Raw genomic sequence first — 23714 nt, 5'->3', positions numbered from 1 at the left:
AGCTCCAGCCCCCAAGCACTAAAGAAACAGTAACAGATCTAGAGAGACGGGCTTTCATATAATTGGCATCTACCCACAGAATGCAGTTGATGATGAAGCATATTTCCAGCAGTTCACAAGAAGGGCATGCAATTCCCTGAGGATTTTCAACCTTTAATATTCCCCTATCTTTGGGAGCATCTACTCATCTCATCATTACAGCAGTGCTAGTCACTTCACTGATTGAAGTGGGACTGGAAAAATCAGCATTTTAACCTTGCCCATTTGGATCTTAAGCATTATTGCCCTCTGTGGTCACCTCCAGGCTCCCACAGATCCTGTAGGAAAAAAGTCCTACCCACTTTTTATTCATAAAATAACTTTAAGAAGGAATAATAGGCTGCAAAATTAGTCATTCAACCAGAAACAGTAGCAGAACCTGAGACATCCAAATATTTCTTTTAAAGAGAGCTATCTATCTTTGGTTCATTTTACAATGTCCTCAGTACTTGGAGGACATAAAAAAAAATAATCCTTCCAGTGTCTCTGCCTCCAGATCCAGTAAAGTGAAGAAATGTTAAGATGTTGGTAAACTTGACATTTTTTTTCTTGTAATGAGTTCATCAAAACATTTTGCCACCTGCAAAAGTGCTCAGATTTGATTCAAGATTTCCACAGACTCTTATTTTTTCTGAACAAATTCAACCAGCCTTAATAATTTCTTTTCCTTTAATGCTATAAAAGTGGGAGTTCTAGACTCATCAAACGGATGAAGGATAAGACAAAGCATAAAGCTAGTATGAACTTTTCTAAAGATCAAAGTTGTTAGATGCAGGGATTTGGTTTGGGACTGTCTTGACAACTGCTAATAAAAAAAAGTTAAAAGCAAACAAAGAAAGAAATACTTGTCTCATTCATAATAGCTTCACATAAACTTAAGAGTACATAAAATATAATTAAAGGCTTCTTCTAAAAGGAGCTGGAAGCCATGGTGTCATGACTCCCTTCATTCCTTTTTTAATCTGACTGAGCAATCTCAGAAAAGTTTCTTTACTCATCTTTCTAAGACATGGTTGTTTCACATTATCTCACCTAGCTGTTTTACCAGAGCACGGCATATCCTGCTTCTGGCCTCTTTACCTGGAAACACATTCCCACAAACTAACACAGTGCTATTAATGCTTTTCTATTTGATCTTCTCCTCACCTTCATTTTACGTAGCATTGCTGAACGTAAAGCATCTAATTGCAAACTGACTTGTTTCCCTTTCAAATCTGTCCAGTTTCTGTGGGGGAGAACTTGTAAATTAAAATAGGCTGTGAACTTCGCATGCACTCCAGCGGCAACACAATGCTGGAAGATGAGCAGTCAGGTTTGTTAGAGACTGGTCATACCTTTCATGAGCAGGACATCAACCTTAACTCCTCTTCCAATTCACCATAAGCTGCCCAGCAATGACCTGGGCTCTTTCTCAGCCCAGCAGGCTTTTTCTCTGAAAAAAAAAGGACACAGTTGAGGATACAATATTGAGCCATGGATGTGCAATAGCTCAACTGCCAGTGAAAGAGGCACACACACCTGAGGGGTTCAGGAAAAAGACTACATGAATTACAGGCAGCACTGGAGGAAAAAAAGGCACTGCTGAACAAATGCTGTCTACTGTCAGTTGCTGTGTGACCTTTTCACTAGATACAAGATGGGAAGACTGTGGAGCATGTACTAATTCAGTGTATGGCTCCAAAAATAATATTTGGAAAATGAAAATTCTTCATTACAATGTAATAGGAAATATGCTGGGATATAAGAAAGCCAAGAATAACTCATTTTCTAAAAGTTCTTATCTGTCCTTTTTTATTCCTTATTTAAATACTATTTAAAGCACTCACTCTGGTGTAAAGAAAAGAAAGGGAGAGAAAATTTCAGTCTCTTCCAGTTTCTGCTCAAGCAATGACTGCTAAGAGTATCTCCCTGATGCTGTGCTCCTGTGCCACATAGGACACACATGAACATCAGAGGCAACGATACATCACAAAACAGTTCAACAGACAAAGCAGACTCTACGGTTATTTTTGCTGATACTTCTTGGGATGGGCTGGTAACAGGGTGGAAGTTTTACACCCTTATTTGATTTTTGGGGCAGACAATCCTACACAGACTTAATTTATTTCCTTATTTGTAAAATAACTTGTTTCCTGAAGTCAGTCCAAGGTTAGTTACCTCGTGCATACTGCATCTAATAGGGATTACTATTAAAATTTGGTGTTTTAAAGCAGGAAAATATCTGTAGTTCATTGTAGGCTCTTGTACACAGGAGAAGACTGGTAAAATCCTTACCTGACCTCCTGAAGTGTGCGTAAATCCAGCACGCAACCACTAGCTCATATCAGCCCTTCATCCAGCCCTAACAGTACCACACACCAAGCCCAAGACAAGGGCCATTTGCATGACCTAGGAAGTCCTAGGAAGGTAGAGACTAAGATCCTGGATTAAATCCTTCGTAATAGAGTGTAAGACTCCTAACAGTGCCCTATATTCAAGGAGGTCTTCTCCACAGTCATGGGCTCAGACCGTGGCCCTTGGCCAAGGTGTGACCCTTGACAAAAACCCATGGCTGTAGTGTAACCCACCTCCTGATATGTTTTCATAACATGAAGAGTGGAGGTCTTATACATTAAGACATTACTTGAGAGATCTGTTCAAGTCATGGGCTTGCTCTCTATGCCTGGCTTCAGGAATGGGACAGATCTGATGTAGCCATGACTGACATATGTCTTGAAGAGGTGATTGCTCTTATCCAAGCATGTGCAATTGCAAATCCTTGGCCTGTTCCCCTGCCTGGCCGCTGATTTAATGCGGAAGGCAGACTAGCAATTTTAGTATTAGCTGATACCAGAGGGTTCTTAATTGGGCCATACTAAATATTTCATTTTTCAAAATTTAAACAAATTATTTTTATTAAGAAGAAGAAATTTCATCAGACTAAAAGAAGTAGAACTTTTCAGGTTTCATGACCATCATCTCTTATTCTGATTAAAATAATTAAGACCAGGTGCTCGTCAGTGAAGAAAGCTCATTTTTTTTTTTGTCTATAAGGAGTTCTAAACAGCTAGTCAGTATAAATACTGCATAAAAAATAAAAGTAACAAAGGGAGGGTTTTTTCCTTCATTTGTTATTTTTGGGGAGAAAAAGCAACCATCTGTGTTCCAAATGTGTTGATTTTCAATGATCCACAAGCTGTTTCTATGGTTTCAAATTATTTGACTTTGCTCTTCTTTTGAATGGTTGCCTTCATCATATTAAAATACAGTGCCTCATCCTGCTGAGTGCTGTGTTATTTGTCTGGCTGCTCTGCTAGATAAGCATTGTAGAGGTCTGGAAATGATAACCTACACGAGAGTGCAGTTTAGTTTTCACTGCAGTAGCGCATGAAGGAAGAAATCAAGGAAAAGTTCACGTTGCTTTGTGAAGATATTACCTGAAAAGCAATTTTATGTATTTTTGGTGACAGGGAAATTGTTTTAGTTTCTATCTGCAGCTATTATTAACACAATTTCTCACTCTTCCTGAGCCTAGAAATTAGGTATTTAAGTGCTTAAAATGGAAAAATACCAATTACATATATAAAAAACCTTCCGTATACATTGCCTGTACAGAATGCATTTTATTTTGACTGAGAACAGATTGTTCACTCCTGTCCCTACTCTGAGACTGGGCAGATCACATTGTATGCCCATTTTCACAATATAAAGTTCTTTATGTACACACAGATGTACATATCAAGTCATACACATGGCATTTTTGCGAATGTAGCACTTTCAATTGTTCTGATGCTCAGATCTATACTCCCTGGTTAGTCCAGCACACAGTTATTATAAAGAACAATGTGGATTCAGCAGTTATTTACTAAAGGTAGAGATGTAAATGAAAAAATATTTACACAAATATCTGCAAACACTATGTATCATTCTCTTTGTCTTCAGGAACACAGCATATGCCAGGTCTTTTGTATATTAAATGACCAAACACATACTTAAATCAAATAGCTGTTCCGTTCAGTCTATGCTTTCCACAAGTCATTAGACATGCTATGTTGAAAGGGGTGACTTCATGCACACTCAGCTTTTTCAAAGAAACATCTGTGTTTTAATGACCAGATCTAAGCCATACAGAAGTCTGAACTCTGGGAAACTTGCAGGCTGACTGCTATCCACCCAGGAAACTCCTGCTATAAAGGAGTCTATAAAGATGCCATTCACAGTCAGTCACCAGGGCCCTGGTGCATAACAAACCTAAAAAACTTCTGCTGAGATCTGTCCTAGAGAAACTCAAACCACTCCAAGCATCAGAGCCACCGAGACTGCTGAAAACACAAAGAAGCACTTCCTCTGAGACAGACATCTCTTAATGAGAGCAAACATTCCGCTCTCTGAAGAAGACAGCAGGAGACGGATGTGTAAAAGGACCAAGTCTATTGTACTTCCATAGTTCCTGTTACCACAGCATTTTAGAGCCTAACAGCTTAAAAGCATTTCTCCCCAAGATGCCCCTATGAGGGGCAGAAGTGCTATCATCATTTTGGAGAATAATTCTCTCCACAACAGGAAACCCATCATAAAATCATCAGAGACTTTTTGGTCAGAAGAGGAAAATACAGATAACGCTTCTACTTTTCAAAGGTCTGCTTTAAAGTTCCTCATTAGCACCCTAAATTTACATTGAATATTTGTCAATGTTTAATAACATTCAGATTTAATTCCAGAAACATAAGCACAACAGAGATCAAGAACAGACTCACAGGTATTGAAATACGTGCCAAAGATATTACATTCTTCTCCCCACACCACACCCTCTTCTTCCAAAACCCTTCTTCCTGCCTCAAATTATTGTTTTTCTTACCCAAACAGACAGAAAGGGTTCAGGTTTGTGTAAGTCAGAAGTGCTGAAAATATTAAGAATTTTACAGAATTTTATCAAAACTATCTAAACAAGGCGAATCTGTAAAAATGGACAGAAAATCTCATCAAAGCAGGCATACATCCTTTTGCTTCTTGTGGTACATCAGATATTCCTAGAGTATTTTAGCTCCAGAATGGAAATGACAGAAATTGTGCTTCATGTCCTGCCTGGCTTAATATCCTCAGAGTAGCAAGGGTGTTCCAATAGACCCTTCATATAGGTGTACTGGCTGTCCCTCTGCAGATATACCTTTTCTCCTAGAGACCATACTGACACCTCAGCACACAAACTCTTATTATTTTTTCCCCAGTTGCAGTACCAGCCATCTCCTGCCCCTGCATTGCTCTCTGTTTTGCCAGCTCAGTTTCCTTCAAGGTAACACTGAAAGGCACCAGGAACTGATCCAGCTGAAACACCACCTATTCTTTCATCATTTTTTTGGTAGTTATGTTTCAACTGAATCAGTGCCCTGGTGTATTTCACTGCATAGACAAGCAAACACTGTGCTGGCACAACAGAGTAGAGAGGCACTGGGCAGAGACCACTAAAACCTGCTTACACAGCACTACTGTCTAATATTTAATGACCATCATAAGCTCCTTGCTCTGGTCCTCTGAACTGCAACAAAACTAGATAGAGGAAGCATAGCAAACAGTACAATCTCCTGCAACTGTGTCCACGGTTTTAATCATCAGCCCCCCAAACCAACCAGAAATACTTCACAGGTTTCATAGTTTGTGCAAATTAGAAATGTTGATAAAAAGTATCAATAACAATGAAATAAATCTTGCGGAAAAGTTTTCCTGCCTCTCCCTGAGCCAGTGCTTAGAGCCTGAAAAATTATCAAAGCAGAGATATGTCTCAAACACAGGTTTAATCTACTTAAGTGAGTTGCAAATCTTTCATCGATGTATGTACAGTCATTCACGTGTTGATTTCCAAATACATACAAGCAGATACATATTTGCCTTGAGTTACCAAGATGAGAATCCTATTATCTTTGGTCTGTAGTTAATAGAAATGGGAAATAGGACTGCAGAAGAACATACTGTAACCTCGCACCTCAGTAGTTTCCTAAACATATGGACCAAGAAGAATTAAATAATTTCATAACCAGATTTTCAAGGTTTAAATCCTTCAGGAAAAAAGCAGGAAATACTATTTATTACTTTTATTTAAGTTTTTCAGGTTTGCAGAAGATCTATCATCACAATAAGCATTTATGTTATAATGATAAATACTATTTCCCTTGTCCTTGTATATGCAGTGCCAAATGGTCTTGGCTCTTGGCCCGTGGTTTGCACAAGTATTATAGCAGCAAATTAATTTGACTCAGGTACTCTAATCACTCTAACCACGGACCCCTTCGAATTCACCATAAGTCTGGGGCAGTGCATCAAAAAATACACACCACTGAGATGTTATGCAAAAACATAGTTTTTAATCCTTGAGCAGTATACAACAAAATAACAAAGTAAAAATTATCTTTGCAATTGGGACTGATTTTGTGTTTCAGGAAAGGTCAGATCAGGGCAAGTGGCAATTTCTCCCATAAGCTCTCTGGAAGTTTCCGTCTCTAGTGTCTCCTGGCCCTGTGGTCCCCGTTCGTCGCTTCTCAATAGAAGGAAACCCAAAATACTGGAATTACACCATTTCCTGTGTAAAATCTTGTGCACCTCTTGATTTTTCCATATCTGATCTGTACTGCATTTGTGGTCCCTTCATGCCACTGGAAAACAATATGAAAAGTCAATATGGGTCTCTGTGCTGAAATATGACATATTTGTTGAAGCAAAGGCAACAGTTTCTAGATTACATATTATGGGCAAGTAATGTTGTTCCTTCATTGGATTTAATGGGAGAACTGACAAGGACAGGCTGGTCCTTTGGAGATGTCTTTCCCTAGAAGTCCTCCACTGAAATGACAGGGAGGCACCAAGTAAAAATTCAAGTGGCTATCAAAAGCAGACTCAAAGCAAGGACTTTTTCTGCTTCTGAATAGGCAGAAAGAGAGGTTTGCCAGATTGTTCTGCTTAAGGTTGTAAAATCTTTTCCCACTTTCAGTTCATTGCTAATACTTCAACAGCCCCTTGATACCAAACCACAGCTGATGTCTTTCCCACTAAGCACTGTTCTTACTGGATGGCAGTAAATTTATGAAATCAAAAGGACTTTAATGACGAATAATAGTCCAAGAACTAGTAATGCTGCCCTGGATCTTCTTTCTCTCTGATCAGGAAAGGAATCTTCAGAGTTCAGTGAGTTTCTAAGAAGCTGCAGTACTAATTTTACAACAAGAGCTGTACCTACAGTTTAAGAGCAGGCAGATGTCTTAGTCTTCCAGTAGCCTTCAGTAATCACCGCTTCTGTTGTCAAAATAAAAAAAAATAATAATAAAAAAAAAGTGGTGGTAGCAGGAAACCTAAGTGTTGGTCGCTTTTACTGACATTTGCAAAAGTAAAACAAACTTATCTTTCCCTTCACTAAATGGCAAAGAGCACCCCTTGATTTCAGTGCTGATCCTCCCTGAATTGTGACTCAGCTGTCTAGAACAGGAGAGGTAGTCTGAAGGAGAAGGTCCCTGTTAAAACATAAAATTCCTTCAAGAATTAGCAGAAGTGCAAGCAAAATATAGCAGAAATAAATATCCTGTGTTTATTTCTTTGTTATAATCTGGGAAAGCTCCTTCCATCAGATTTTTCTCTTTGTTACTTGAAGCATTATTCATTTTTTATTGGAACAAATGTTTCAGAAATAAATTTGCTTTCCAAAAGGGACTCTCAATCACCATAAAATCAAATGCAAAGTGTTTCCCTAAATTGCAGAGGCTTTATTATCTTAGACTGCCAAGTTTAACAAGAAAGAATTTGGCTAGGATAACAACCAGTTTCCATTCTCCTTAGTTGGGCCGGAGCCACTCCCTTTCAGCAAATATCAAAGTGTGAAAGCCAAGGGTTTCACTATAACATGTACAAATCACACTAGGTCTTCAAAATCCAGCTATGTCTCGTGCTGCCTTGGTATGCAAATCTCACCTTCCATCATTGCTCATTCCTTGTTATACCTGATATCAACAGGCATTTCCTAGCATGGGAGGCAAGAAAGCTTTAACACTCCCCTTGGCTTCCCCCACTCACAATAGTACAACTGCCTGGGATTTCTGGACATCTGACTGCCTCCACCTCCATGCAGGGCTTCTTTCAGGCAACTGCCTGTACCCACCTTTGCCCATACAGAAAGCCCTCACACTCTGTAGCAGCCACCAGTCACTCTCCTAGTGCAAAAGCATAACACAAGCAAGACCAACACAGCTTGCACGGTTATAGCCCCACAAAGTAATTCAAATGTATTTTTGCTTGAGTCTTTCCTTCCTTCAAAATTCAGATGCCAGCTTGACTCCGCGAGCTTGTAATATGTCAAAGAGCCTTTCTTATAGACCAGACCACACTTACAGCTATTGAACACCAGTTTCTCACGCTGCAGAAAAAAGCAATATATACCAGAAACCTGTTAAGCCATTACAGTAAAAAATAGTGATGTGTAAAGATGATCCAAAGAATATTTTACTGCTTAACTCATCTTGTCATAAAACTGCAGTAGGACCTAACTCATAAAATAGAAATTTCCCAGATTCCATATACACTCAAGATAATATAAAAAGGTCTGCTACACAGGACATCCATTTCAGCACAGGAGAACATTTTTGTTTAAAGCAGCTACAGCAAGGAGTCAAGACAGGGCAGTTGGAACTGTGTGAAAGAATGGCAGCCCTGCAAAGAGAAGGCTCTTAGCAGTTTTTCCTGCATAGGATTGATGGTGACATAGAATAAATAACAGCTACTTCATGTTTCAAGCTTCTGGGTCAAAATCTCAGCTCACATAAATCATCAATGCTTTTCTTCTGTCCCTCTGATTTTATGAGAGAAGTTCTTTTTATTCCATACTCTACGAACTGCGGCAATCACATCATCCCAGAGGTAGCCGGTCAGAGAACTGTGTTACTCAGACTATGCAGCTCCATCACAAATCAAATACTAGAGTTTTACTTTGAAAGAGGGGTGGAACAAGATTGCAACCTAGGTAAAAGAAAAGACACAATGTACTGCAAAGACACATTTAAGGTTTTCATGTCATTGCATATGGAAGAATACGTTACATATTATTATTTACACTATAAAAGTTATGCATCTTTATAAATAGTGAAAATGAAATGAACTATCAGCTTTTTGAAAGGAAAGTTACCTATCTATCCAAATCAGGGGGGGGCACCTTTCTCCTCCTAAATGTTCTTTGTGAAAAATGTTGATTGTGTTTTTCAGTTTTCACTACAATTAATAACAAAAGCAGATTTCACCCTCTCAAAGGCCAGTACAAAGTGAGTTCCCATCTTGCACTTATCTGTGGTCATGACAGTTCCTTTAACTAGAGAAAGGTAATTCAAGATTTAGGAGTATAACTTCCAGTTGCAACCACCACCATCTCACTGTTTGTACTGGATGCTCAGCATAAATGAGTCCTCAAACTACCCTCAAGGAACCACTGGAATCACTGTCTAAAGACACAAGAATAAAGAATTTTCACCTTCTTCATTTTTAAGAAATAGGTTTTAAAGTTTTTTCTTTCCTTTCTATTCCCCCACCTATTCCACATTCTCTTTTTTCTCTCTACTTCAACATCTTTCTTGGCTTTTTGTCTCTCTCCAGTTCTACTTTGGTAGCATTATAAATCACACCATCTCCTCACCCCAGCTTTGACTTTTCTGACCATATATTTGCTGACTATTCCTGCATCTCTCCTTTCTCCTAGAATTGCTCCTCAGAGTGTAATTTCTTACTCCAAAAGGAGATTAATGGTTTCAGAAAACCTGTTTCAACCCCAAGAGTGAAAGGAAACTAGTGCTGGGAGGTATTTGTGAAGAACTCAGTACTTCTATACTGAGAAACTCTAAAACTGCAGGAAGAAAAAAAAACAGCTTGGAGAAGTAAAAGGGGCAACTATAATGAAGTCAAAATAAGATACAGAGGGCTGCTGTAAATCACTTAGACCTTCATTTAGTGTGAGATGGCAGAGTCTGTCCCTAAAGGAGGAACTTGCATGGATTGATTTATTTTCAATTGTAGCAGCTCAAGATCTGACCAAGATTCCCAAGACCTTACTGGTCACCGTGTACGTTACTGGCTAAAGCTCATTCCTGGACACCTATGCAGTATATTTTTCACACCCAAGGAAGTGAGGTGGATCCTACTCTGACAAGCTCACAGCCAGCAGACAGACAGAAGGAGAGGACAGACATATTCTGCCATTCTGCCCATGAGAAGTGTAGTACAGTAACATCAAAAGAGGGAATTTCGAAGGAGTCCACACAAACTCCTCCCTTCATTAGCTGCTTTTGAAAATAAAAGACTAAATGCATTGCTCAAAGTTACACAGGAATTATACAGCAAGCTCAGGTATTAAATTCCAGTCTTTGTGAATACTTCTTCCCCATGGGAAGGAGCCAAGGCTCAACATCTGCAGTAGTCTCCATGGAAAAACTGCCTTCACAGACTGTCTGTTCTACTCTTTATGGGATTTTTCCTAAGAAAAGCCAAAACCACCATGTTCGTCCGTTTTTTGGAATTGGAGCCAGCTACCCAGATCACAGTTTAAAAGTTTCACAAGTTTTTAATTTAAGTAATTTTTCAAGGCTCCTGCAGACATTTATTTCTATTCTCTCTATCAGCAATAAGTAGATGCTGCTCAGAGTGCTTTAAAACAGCATTTCTTCCATAATTTTCCATATTATTCTGGGATACTCCTAGCTGCGCTTCCCAGCCACAATTCTCATGAGCTGAGCCCAATGTACCAGGGATCTTTTCCCCCAGTAATGAAGTAGCCTTGCCAACCTACTTGCTTCACCACTTTCTTTGAAGGCCGATAACAAACATATCATAACAGTTTTATATCTTCTACTTAACCTTTGGAGCTGTTTAAGATTCTCTGAGATGGTGGCTCTCTGATTTATACTCTAATGCCTTCCAGTCTAAACCAATGTAATTCTTTCTAAAATGCCCAAGTTTAAATTATGGATCACAGTGTGCAGAATGCTGCTGCAAAACCTCTCACTGAGCTTGTCTGAAGCTCACAGAAGAATTTTTCCCACTTTGCACTCATCAAACTGCCTTCAATTTTGTGTCCATTTTTAAATTTTGAATGTGATATTTAAATATCTTTATACTTTCCATTTTCCTAACAAATTTTATCTGCGGGAAACAAAAGCATCCGGGATTGTCTTATTCTCTCAAATGCTTTGTCAAGCAAGTTTGATTGTTCCAAGACATGACTGAAAAAATTCCAAGGTAAGCAACTGAAGTTGCACCTGACTATTTTTTTAAGTCAAATTCTGTTCATGGAAACAACAGTCTCCACAAATGGGAAAGCTAGCATCCTGGCATAGTCATACTATTAAACATAACTGAAAAAGAGAATGGACGTTCCGCAAATAAATACCTCTCCTAGGACCTATCATGTTGTGAGTAGCATGGTCCTCATTAAGGCTATGATGGTAATATGCAGTCCTTTGACTTCTGTACTACAGTTAACATTGCAGACATTATCGAAATCCATTGGCAATGGACATTCTCACAAGAACTGAGAGCAATAGATCAATTCAGAGAAACCATAAAAGAGTCAGCAGCCAGTGGTAATAGCTTTCAAAATCTCCACACCCTGGATTCAAAGAGGTCTAGATGTGAAAGGCTAAAAGTCTCATTGCACTGCAAATCTATCACCAGGCACTATCCAGTTTCCCATGATAGCTGGTACTCAAACTTCCATTTCATTGCCATTTAAAGACATCTTTTAATCCACTAAAAAAAAAAAGTCTGTGAGGTACTTGTCAAAGGCGTTGTGTTATACAGGTACCTGAGATTTGAGATTAGATATTTTCAGATAAAATTAGTCAGAAAGGCATCTGGAGATTTTCACAATTTAAAGAGACCCTTATTGAAAGGTTCAGCTGTGTTACATACCTGAGATTACTGAAGATGTGCAATTCTGAGTCGAATTGAATGAAACATAGGTAAAACCCTGCAGAGTAGACTGTAAAAAAAAGATTCTAGCTCTAGCTAAAAAGTGATGAGTTAATATCCATGGTACATTTCTGCACTGTGCTCGAGGTACATGGCTAACCTCTCTGACCTCAATAGGAACACAGCAGGCTGCACACACAGAGTTGATAGCAGGACCAGAGCCCACTGTATGACACCACATCAGAAAAAAATAAGCAGCCTATGAAGCATAAAACAGACTTTTAAAAAATCATTACAAAAGAGAAGGAAATGAAAATTTCCCAGGCAAAATCATCACGCATTCCCACACACACATTTTTTGTGGTTTTAACACAAGTTTTATGTATCAAAAACCGTGATGGAGAAAAAAAAGGAAAGAGAGAAAAGAGAAGAATTAGACCCATCCCTGTAGAATTAATTAGTTGTAGAGATTTTTCCCCATACAAAAAATTCAAATAATTTGGTTCTGTTAGCCCATATACAGACCCCGGATGTAATTAGTGTGATAATCAATATATCAGTGGGAAACAGCTACTTAAGTGCACCCAGTGCAGTTATAGATTTAGGACAAGTGAAAGGGGCGTACTCAACAACAGCGGGGAAGAGTATAAATGCAAATGAAGCTCATAAAAAAGAATGAGTAGTTCTAGCTCTGCAAGGTGCTCAAAATTCACCCTTCTTTTTGAACAGGCTGCTGTGAACTACCCGTACTTGGCTAACAAATGTCAGTACATACCATAGGCCTTCATTTGTTTTCACACTTACTTGTGACTTGCTAAAAAGTGCTGCTAGCTTTCTTCTCCCCACTAATGCCAATAAAAAAGAAGTTATAATAAAATGTGCACCTGTCACACTCATATTTTTAGCATTAAAAATACTCCCTGTCATGTAGAGAGAACCAGCTGTGTCAGCAGCTTCAGTGCATGATTGACATGCTCAGAGGCACTGATGGCTGAAGGTTGTTTGCCTCAGATTTGGCACCAATATTCTCTCCTTACAATGAAACTTCAGAAAATGCAAGCTAAACATCGATGTGGTGGAAGATCTCTAAAGGAATGGCACCTCGGTGCTGCACTTTGTTTTTACACTCCTTTGAATATTTAAATACTTCAATACAAAGGCGAGAGTTGGGATTTCCTCTAGCAAACAAGAAACAGACTGCCAAAATAACCCTATATAACAGTTGTTTTACTGCTTTCCCACAGGGGGAAGAAATAAATCAGGAACATGTAATGAAGAGAATGGAGGTGCTGGTTTTGTAGAATTTGGCTCCTGGATGTTACTCTTCAGTGAGTGAATGGTGGGACTCCATTTGCCAATGTATTTGCCACAGCAAACTTCAGCCCATCATCCTCTAAATTCAGAAATAGTATTAACATAATGAACTGAAAATAACATTATGTGTTCTACATTATTTTTTAGGCCATGATGCTCCTTTAAGAACACAGGCATAGGACTCCTGAGACTTTCCTCACCACCAAAAGCAAGGGCAAGATGGACTTTGGGGATGAGGATGAAATGGCAGAAATAAATATGCTGTGGTAGAGATTCATGTTCATTGCTTCACCTGTAACTTGTGATCCTCTGAGCCATGTACAAAGGGAAAAAAAGGAGAAAGGCATGACTGAAGTAGGGTAGAACTCATTTGGATCAGATTATCTGTTTCTCTGCAAAGAAGCAGAAAGGCCCACATTTTATTTAACTCACAGGCATTAAATAATGTCTACAGACTTGGTCATTAGTCAGATGTAGTGGAATCTTACCCAAACTACCCATTGCTGCTCACTGATCAAACCCCCTTGCTAGACCTTGAGTCAAGCATGGGCTTCACACAAACTTGAAGAGAGCAATAAAAGCAGGAAAAGACCTTAATTATTTGACCTCACCCTCTAAAAGTCCAGTAGATTCTTGGCATTCAATATCCAACAACTCTTCATCTAAAAGCAAAATTCTGTATTTCCTCTATATGGAATTCTTTTCAACTTCACGTTTCTCTTGGATGATGGATTTAAGATAACTTTGGTTTCCATCCCACTTTGGTAGGAATTTAAACATTCATCTTTCACAGCAGTCACTATCACTAAGACATGGTTTGAAGTGAACAATTTAGTGTCAGAAGCCATAGCAAGATTTACAGGAACACCTCCACAGATTCACAAGTCAGCATCTGCCTCGATAAAACCTTTAAGCTTATGCTTAATTTTTGATCGGTGGGCATACTACACAAATAAAATCAAATAAACACTAAGTACCAGAGTCATCCACACATTTTGGCATAAAGAAATAAGGACCAGAGGTTAACTCAGGCATTCTGCAGCCAAAGAGCTGGTATCAGGCTGCAAGATTTGCAAGGCATTTATCGACCCCAAAGTGCCTCAGACACCCTCTCTCCTATCAATATCCTAGTCATAGCAACAAAGAAAGGAAGATCAGGGATGCAAAGCAGAGCTGCTGTAAATTTCCATATTTTCTAAAGTTTAAGAAAGGTCTTCCCTAGGAATAAAGGAAGCTTTTTCAAACAATTCGTACGTTCTTTTTGATATTCTTTACCCCACAGCTGCTGATAAAATTTTATCACCTCACGTGAAGCTGAATTATGTTTATGCCTGGAAATATATACATCCACTAGAGAGAAACAGACAGTGTGTATTCATACGTTTCAAAACAGAGGATTTAACCTCTGAAAAGAGATATCAAAGGGGCACCGAAGCATGGACCTGCATTCAACACTTTCACATTTGGTTCACAAATACCCAATTAGGTTTCTATCTGAAACACGGTACCTCAAATCTATAATTAATCATCTGTCAAAGTTACAAGGGAAACAGAGCACCATATATTTTGAACAGTGATAAAAAAAAATGTTGAGGTCTTACGAGAGAATTTCTTAGCTCAGAGCACGAATATCAGGTTATTCTTCAGTAAAGAGTTAATAAGGACCAACACAGTATCTCCAAAGCTAACTCAGCAGCATGCTTTGCTCAAAATAAAGACAGAAGCCACACAATATCTAACGTAAATTCAAAATGGATTTTTATAAATGACTACTAATTTTGTAAAAGTAAATGTTAGGAATGAACCCACATTTCTTATCCAATTCCAATACTAAGATTGATTCTTTAAAAGTTCCAATAACTTTTGAAAGATACTTTTTATTTTAGCCTTTATTAATTGCAAGTGGCTAATGACCTCTCTTTGTTTATCTGGGAATCTGAGACCCTGTAATAAATTTTATCAATGTTAATTAACACCTCCATATAAAGGAACAAATGTTTATCACTGCTAAGGATGCAGAAATCCTACCAAACTAAACTAAAATTCTTTTGTCCTAATTGGGGTATAATTGGAATGAATCTCCTAGGAATTTTGCTGTTCCTTCTACATAAAACCCTATTACTGGTTGATCCTAGAACAAAGATATGTTCCTAGAGATTCCCATAACCCTAATCCATACAGTTCTGTCCCTAGTGGGTACACAGGTGCTCATAAAAAGTGAAGGTCCCCATTTTTTAAAGAAGTTTTAATTGGTAAGACCCAGACAAATACAGCAACATAGTAGAAAACTGTCTCTTTCCCACTTTTCCAGCTGGAAGAAGATAGAGGTTATTTGGCTCAAAGAGTAGCTGTGAGGTTAATTTAAGAAAATGGGATTTATCCGAAGGCTGACATGATACTTCTCTTGGTATCAGCAGCCATGTACTGCTATAATTTGGGACCATATACTCTTAAACAAATCCACTGCACTCGAGGATGGTTGCCATTATTTATACTCTGATGTTATCTGAGTGTACTATTTCCAGTAATTCTAGAAACACAGCCTCCTTCCTCACAGCACTGGGCAGGCCTAACATACAGTTCAATTTTGCACTATGCTTACATGGGAAAATCCTATTGAAAGAAACAGAAGCTCTGCAAGGAGAAGGAAAAGACCGCAATCAGACAGAGAACAGAATCCAGCTCTCAGAATAAAAACCTTATTTAAGGTTTAATAAAAATTCAGAGATCCACCAAAACCATATTCTCTTTTTGGCAAAGAAAAACATTTACAAACTAATGCAAAAGGTTCCCTGTAAAGAGGTATCCACTGTTAATGCTTCTTGTACACAAGCCCAGTTCAGTATTTTAAAATGTGGTCACATTTAGTAAGATGCTGGAAGAAACAATCATTGACCTAGTTACCACCCACTGTTCCTGCTTTCAGTTGTTTTCTATGCACAGAGACAAAACACATGCAAACTTCAAGCCAGCTTGGTTGGGACTTTCCCTCATCAGAAGTCTCAAATCCAGCTGCAGCCCAGTTTAAGATGATGTTGCAACCTCATTTTGGAGACAGAAGAGACAAATCTGAAGGGATGACTCCTACCAATTTGTTGGAGTAGCAGCGCAAGTACACCGTGGTTCAGATTGATTATTTTTGATTGGATTGGGAACATTCAGTCTTTAAAACATACTGAGAGTGGAAACAACTACTAAAAAGAGGATGTAAGCGCACCCCATTAATAGTCACAAAGGCCCCCTGACCACACACATAGGCAGACAAAAGGTGTCTTAATTAATTTATTGTTTTACAACTCTCTCAAGCTATGAAACACAATTTGTTTTACAATGCTTCATTAAAAATGCACTCTCCAAGGATTTCAAATTGTTTGAAAAATATAATTATCAGTGTTAACACTTCCTTTTATTGTTTTGACAGTCTTGATCCTGCTACTACCTCATTCAAGCATCCCCCAGCTAATAAGAGAATGAACATCTCTCACTTGCTCTCCTTCCCCAAATTAGGTGCATGATAAATAGAGAAATGACTTAAAGTTGTAAGCATGTTTAAAATACAGAAGCTGTACTAAAAGCTTTTAAAAAATCTTTAAACCATAAGAATGAAATAAGGAAAAACAGCAAAACGAATGGTTCAAGCAAGGCTGTTTCCATTTAGGACTCTTACACGGTTTGAATCATACAGTCTCATATTACAAACCCATTTTTGACATTGAGCACTTTCTATGAGAATAAGGCAAAGCAGGATAATCTAAAATTTCTCAGGCAGTTTGCTGTCAACTGCTAAAACAGCTGTATGAGTTAATAACCTCATTAGGATACCTTTTTTGCAATGGTATAAGACGCTCCATTAGCACCTTTCTGCTGACATTTCAGTGAAATCACATCATTGACTGTCCCCCAAGCAGTAACATTTCCTCATCCGTTTACACTCTCCACTCCCTGGCCCACCCTTTACCTATTCTTAGGTTAAGTCAAGCAAGGAGTAATTTTGAAACAGATACTGGCAGTTGCAAATCCAACATTCCCCTCTATTTTCCTGCTGTGTATTTGGTTATTACATATCAAGCACCAGCGTGTGCACTAGTGAGCGAGAGATGGGGGTCTTGTTTGTTCAGTGTCACAGACCTCTCTCCTAACTGCACAACCATTCTTCCCCCATGATCAGTCATGTCAGGGTCATACATGTTTTCCCTAGTCACAAGGCTATGCCTGAGATCATGCACATCGAGTGCCCTCACATCATTGTTTTTCTCTCTGTATACAGCTTTGTTGTACAAGCCTGACCTAGGACAGGCTTCTCACACCGGTGAATCTTCACAGCAGAGGGAAAGAACAACTTGTGTAGTATACAAGAGAAATGGGAGGTTCAGAAAAATCTTCCACAGCCATACACAAAGAGTTTAAACTGCCTTTCAGCTCATCATTTTTCAGACTGAGATAACACCACAAAATCCATGCAGTATCCAAGTGGGGAGACAGGACTTGAGGTTTCCGAGTTAGCCAGCCAAACAGAAAAATACAACAAATCAGCCAGGGCATGAGAACTAGTGGGTTTATACCCAAATGAAAGGAATTTCAGAAGAAGTAGGACCAAAGTCTGCGACAGAGCTACGTACGGACCCAGCACCCTAACTGCCAGACTTCTGACTAATCCACGAGCATGGTCTTCCTCCCCTTTGCACTCTACTGCCAGCCATTCACTTAGTGGGCTCTGAAACACTTAATTCAAACAGAGATTAGTAACCTAGCAGTAAGTTATACTTGGAGGACTTAATGAATAGAAGATATTATCAATGTTACATTGGTCACAGGTGAAAAACTATATATATGGATGAGTACTGTATATTCTGTTCATTGTTTTATAGACCCAGAATTCCCCAGAGAAAAACATGAAATTCACATGATGTCCCTGAATGTGGAATTTTACATTCAGACGTCCAAGCTGGCTGGATGTGTAGAATCACAGCTAGGCAGCCAGCTCCCAAGGGACCACACTTCTGAGGAGATTCTTCTGCCATGTTTATTCCAGCAAGGATGTGGAGCACCTCGCACTCACAAGGTGGGTCACAACACTTGTCTGCAGTTACAGTTCTACATACTACTGACATACATGACAGAAAGCTTCCACTTCGAAGGAAATCAAGTCCTTTCAGGACACAGGAGAAACAGAGGTATTAAGCCTTTAAATTCAGCCATGGCTATCAGAGCTGGTGAAGCGATGCACAAACTGCTCCCCTTTTTAAGGGAGGCAAACCAAGTCCCGAAACATTCACGTACACACACACGCACACACAAAAGTTTCTTGATCCTTTCTAATAAGTTCATTCAGTCCAAGTTCCCCACTGATTTGCTATACCACAACTACCCATCCACCTCCAACGAAGAGCAAAGCAAGCTCTATTGTGGACACCTGAGATCCTGAAATGACCCTGCCAAGCAACTGCTTCCTCACCTCCTGAGAGCCACTCCAATGTGGTCCACAGACACCACTAATGGAGAAAAGTACAAGGAACTGAAAATTACAGCCAACCTAGAACAGCAGAATAACTTTTCTGAAGACGTAACTTCTGTTTTAGTCAAAGTATTTCAGTTTCAAAAAAGCTATTTAGAGGTTTGAGAGTGGTTGTGCTTGGGTTTGGGAGTTTTTTGTTTGGTTGGCTGTTTTTTAAATTTTCTGACAGTAGATTGAAATTCTTCACAGAAAACATTAAAGTTATATTTCGTTATCATTGAAGGATTTGATGGCAAAACTCTCTCCATCCAGCTGTAGTTTTTTCCAATATGATCAGTTTCTTCAGGATGCCCCTTGTTTTTCAGTTTTTTTTTTCCCCCTACTCCTTATCAAATTTCTATGGCCCAGAAGGACCTTGGTGCAAGGCACAGGCCACTGTCATAAAAATCAGATCCACTCAGTAATACTAGCCCAGTACTCATGTTTACCACCACCTACTTGGTCCTCCCGGATACTGTCACCTAGCTTACTTTTCACAAAGGGCATGAACTCACTCCAATTCATGTTACTACAATCATGGTCATTTTTATTATTCAGCATATAATTTAAACCTCACTCCTGCTGATTACAGACTTGATTCCTGGAGACATTAAAAGCTATAGAGAAAGGAAGGAAATTTATCTTTAAAAAGATTTCGGCCCTACCTTTTTTAACCTTCCTACAGTTCAGATGCATGTGTCTGTTCATGCTCATGAACAGAATTCCTAGTTGCAAATACATTGATAATACGACACGATCTAGTATTTATTTAATGCTGCAGAAAGGACACTTCTGTGAAAAATAACTCACAGCACATAACTGACAGGGCCGGTTCATCATTTTTTTTAGAGTAAAAGACCTCTTAAAGCCACTTAAACTCTTAAAATTGCACTTTGCTAAATCTAGCTCATCTACCTTAAAATGCAAGTGTGAATTAACTGGTGTACGAAGGCCTGTTTTGTCCTAACCATTTGTCATCTCTTAAAATTTAAAACAGCCTAACAAATGAATTTTCTTTTCAAATAATTTCTTTCTAATTATCAGAAGGAAAATTTCCTATGTAACTGAAATAATTGCAGCTTAAGCACAAATTCTGAAGCACTGCAAAGGATAATGTCAAGGGGCTTGCTATTTTTTCTTAAAAGAAGCAATAGTTAGATGCCATTCAATTCAAAGGTAAGTTTTACATATTTATCTTTCGCTTACAGGCATGTCTCAGATAGGATTATGAAGTCATTCTACGGAATATAAATGGAGGAAATTTAACAGAATGCAAAAAATATGAATCAGATAAATTTTTAGCTAATGAATTCCAGATAGGTTCTTTTTTGCTTCTGTTGCAAAGGCAAAAAAGAAAGATTTCACAGTACAAAAGTTAATGTGCTCAAAGATTTCTCAATTTTTTTTTTCAATTCCCTTGTCAGAATAACTTCTGGCTATTCAAAAAATACTGGTATAAAAAGGATAGGAGGAATGGATTAACAAAGAAAAGATGACCAAAGCTGGTTACCTCAGCCTCAGTTATATTACCACACAATTATTACTTTATTGATTCCCCAGTAAAATTCACTTAACTATTTTTCTGGGGTTTATAGCTAAATAAATTGCTTAATCTATTTCAGAGGAAAAACCTTACACTGATGAGTTTATGTTAAAGATGTCATAACCCCCTGGGTGTCGCTCACTAACTGATCATTCACGATTTCTTTCCCTTGAGACCACAGTATAGACATCAAAGGCACAGCTGGATAAACTGTATAGATTGGATACCAAGCAAGAATTATCATAAACACTATGAAGCCACAAAGAATGTGGAAGGAATGATCATTTAGATCCAGAGAGTTCTTTTAGTCCATCTGCTTATGGAGGTATGCGACATTAACCATCAACCACATTATCACTTCAAATTCAAAAACTGCTTGGGAGAGAGTGATTTTGCAACAGCCATTCCACAACAAGAAGAAGCTGGATTCAGTGCTGACTTAGTTCTCACGAAATTTCTCTGTCCTTAGTGCGATTTCATGACACGTACCATCATAGCATAGTCATAGTGACTGAATAAATCTGGTCTTTCGAAGATCTGGCAGATGATGGAAAACTGACCCTTGATTATTCACCCCACCACATTTACCACTGTTGGACTACTTAGTACTCACAGATTTCATTAGAGTTCCTAGGGACTTTCTCACAAGCCAACAGAGAAAAACATTTTTGTGAGCATTCATGCAACAGAAGAGATCCACTTTTCCTGGTTTCCAGTCAGGTCTGACAGCAATCCTCATGAAGCAAGACCAGAGCAACCTGTATGAATGAGAATGTTCTTAGTGACTCTTACAGGAGTTAATAGCATGTATAATAAAACAACTTTTCAGTGAGCATCTCTGTTTATCAGGAATGTCAGGAAGATTTTAGGAAGGTTATTTATGTCCAGCACAAAATTTTCCTCTTCAATTGAAAAATACTAATGGAAAGATTAAAAATCTGCTGTTTTCTTCACTACTAGTGTCATTCTCTTACAGCCTGCAGAAAGTTAAATGTTAATTTTTCAAAGCTGTTTAATAAAAGAGTAAAAATCCTTTCAGTTCCTTATATAAGAACACTGATTAACCTTGACTAGACAAAAATCAGCTTCCCTTATTCCTGAGAGGTCTCCCTGTTTTATTAATTCTAATTATGTAAACAATATGAAATAAATTAAATCTTTTCCAGTGTAGAGAAAGTGTAACATGCTAGTTCTCTTGGATGCTAATGTTTAATAATGACCAGCCCCTTTTCTCTGCACTCACATTGTGCTTCACACAAAATGAGGTATTGTTAATAAAATGATTTTCAAGCCCTCCTCTGTGTGCCTTTGAGAACTATCCTGTGGGCTATTTCTGAGAAGGCTTGTGAAAGGTGTACAGAGAAAGCAAGTTCAAGCTTGTGCTAGAGTAATCCATGTACAGGAAAATGTTAAACCCTCCCTGGAAGAAAGTTAGGTGCCCACAAAGCAAAATCAGTTGGAAAAAGTTTGCTTAAAAGTAATACTTAGCAAAAGACAGCACAGCAAAATCTAGCACTACGTAGAGATATTTAGAGTGTCCACTAGGTCATATATGTAGAAGAGAATATAAACCAAAGTAATAGACTATTGAGGTAAAAGAGCATTTCCACCTTTTGTTGGATTGGAATAGTTCCCCTTTTTCCTTGTACTCAACTATCAAAGTGAAAAGGAGGCAGAAATACTGTGATATAACCAACAGCAAGAGCATTCATCATAGAATCATAGAATGATTCGTCATGGAAGGGACCCTAAAGATCACCTAGTTCCAACTGTCCTGACATGGGCAGGGATACCTTTCACTGGATCAAACTCTTATCCAACCTGGCCTCGAACACCTCCAGGGATGGGGCATCCGTGACTTCTCTAGGCAACAAGTTCCAGAGTCTCACCATCCTCACAGTAAAAAATTTCTTCTTAATAGCTAATCCAAATCCACCCTCTTTCAGCTTTAAACCGTTACCCCTCATCCTATCACTTCATTCCCTGACAAAGAGTCCCTACTCATATTTCTTGTAGGCCCACTTTAAGTACTGGACGGCTGCTGTAAGGTCTCCCCAGAGCCTTCTCTCCTCTAGGCTAAGCAAGCCTAACTAAACAATAGGCACCAAACACCATAATTATGTTTAAAGTATGTGCAAATTAAAACTCTACTGTCAAAACAAAACAAAAAAAAAAGCCACTATACCACATAAAAAAGGATTTACAAAGCTGTATGTTACTGTTTAGGAAGACCCATGGGAATGCCATGAGTGCTTGCCCGTCTGCTCTTCTCCTGATGAGACTGCCAGCCAACTGGCTATGGAAATGACTTTGTTTCTAAGTTCCAAAAGGTCCACAAATATGCTTGGGAACATGCTGAGACAAACCATATAAATGTTCCAAACAGATTAAACATTAATTAATCTCAAAATGGGGACACCCACCTTGCTAAGATAAAGTCACCACCCTATTTTATTGGTCTTAACTACTAACTTCCAACATTACTTATCTCAACCAAGTAGGAAGGAACTGTAAGGAAAAGGGTGTATCACTGTATTGCTCAACAGGATTACCACCTCTCCCATTTCCCCTTCAGTTAATGCCTGCTCTTTTCCCTTCAAATACTTGAAAAGAAGAATGTCTTGTTTTCAGACTATTGCAGCTTCCAAAGTTTGTTCCTGGAACCTGAAGAAGTGTGTTCTCAAGGTCCTTGAGAGACCTCATAAGGCAACTAATTAGTCTCTTCCTCTTTCTCTTGACAAGAGTGTAAAAAGAAGATGCCTGTGTATTTTATTTACTTACAGTTCTCGGAGAATCAAAACACAGACTTTTGTAGAAAAACAAGGATCTCTTCTAACAGCTAAAAGGGTTTGTGAATTTGAGCCAAATTAAATAAAAATTTGGGATTCTTTCAAATGAGATTTTCAGGTGACTCTACCATTTGCCAAAAGAAATTCTCTGTGATCTGGCTCCTATTTTCCAAGTTAGAGCTGGTAGCCATCAGTCAAATACATCTGTTTCTTGAAGGATCTTGACAAGTATTTTAATATTCTTATTGACTCATAGCGGTGAAAAAGTGGTAAGAATTTTTACAAACACATTTTCAGAGGATTCTGGTTCTTACAAGTTTCCCATTTGGTTTAGGTATAAAAATTCCAGTTTCATTTTTTTAATAGGGCTTCTAAATAGCTTAGGGCTTCTAAATTACCTTTCTAACACTGGTGCTATAGTTGACTAGTTTTCCTCATGTTGTTAGTATGGCTGTACACCGTAATACCTGTACTGGTTTGGGGGATTTTGACCAACCATTTCAGAAACTGGACCCAAATGTTACACTTCCTAAATCCATATGTGACTACCTGAATAAGTGCTTTCAATCCTCAGAAGCACCAGAACAGCCATTAACCATTTCAAAGGGAGCTGCTGGATGCCCGGGGC

The sequence above is a fragment of the Cuculus canorus genome, chromosome 5 (genome assembly GCF_017976375.1).
Source record: "Cuculus canorus isolate bCucCan1 chromosome 5, bCucCan1.pri, whole genome shotgun sequence".
NCBI lineage: Eukaryota > Metazoa > Chordata > Aves > Cuculiformes > Cuculidae > Cuculus > Cuculus canorus.
Note: the sequence above shows the minus strand (reverse complement) of the source record.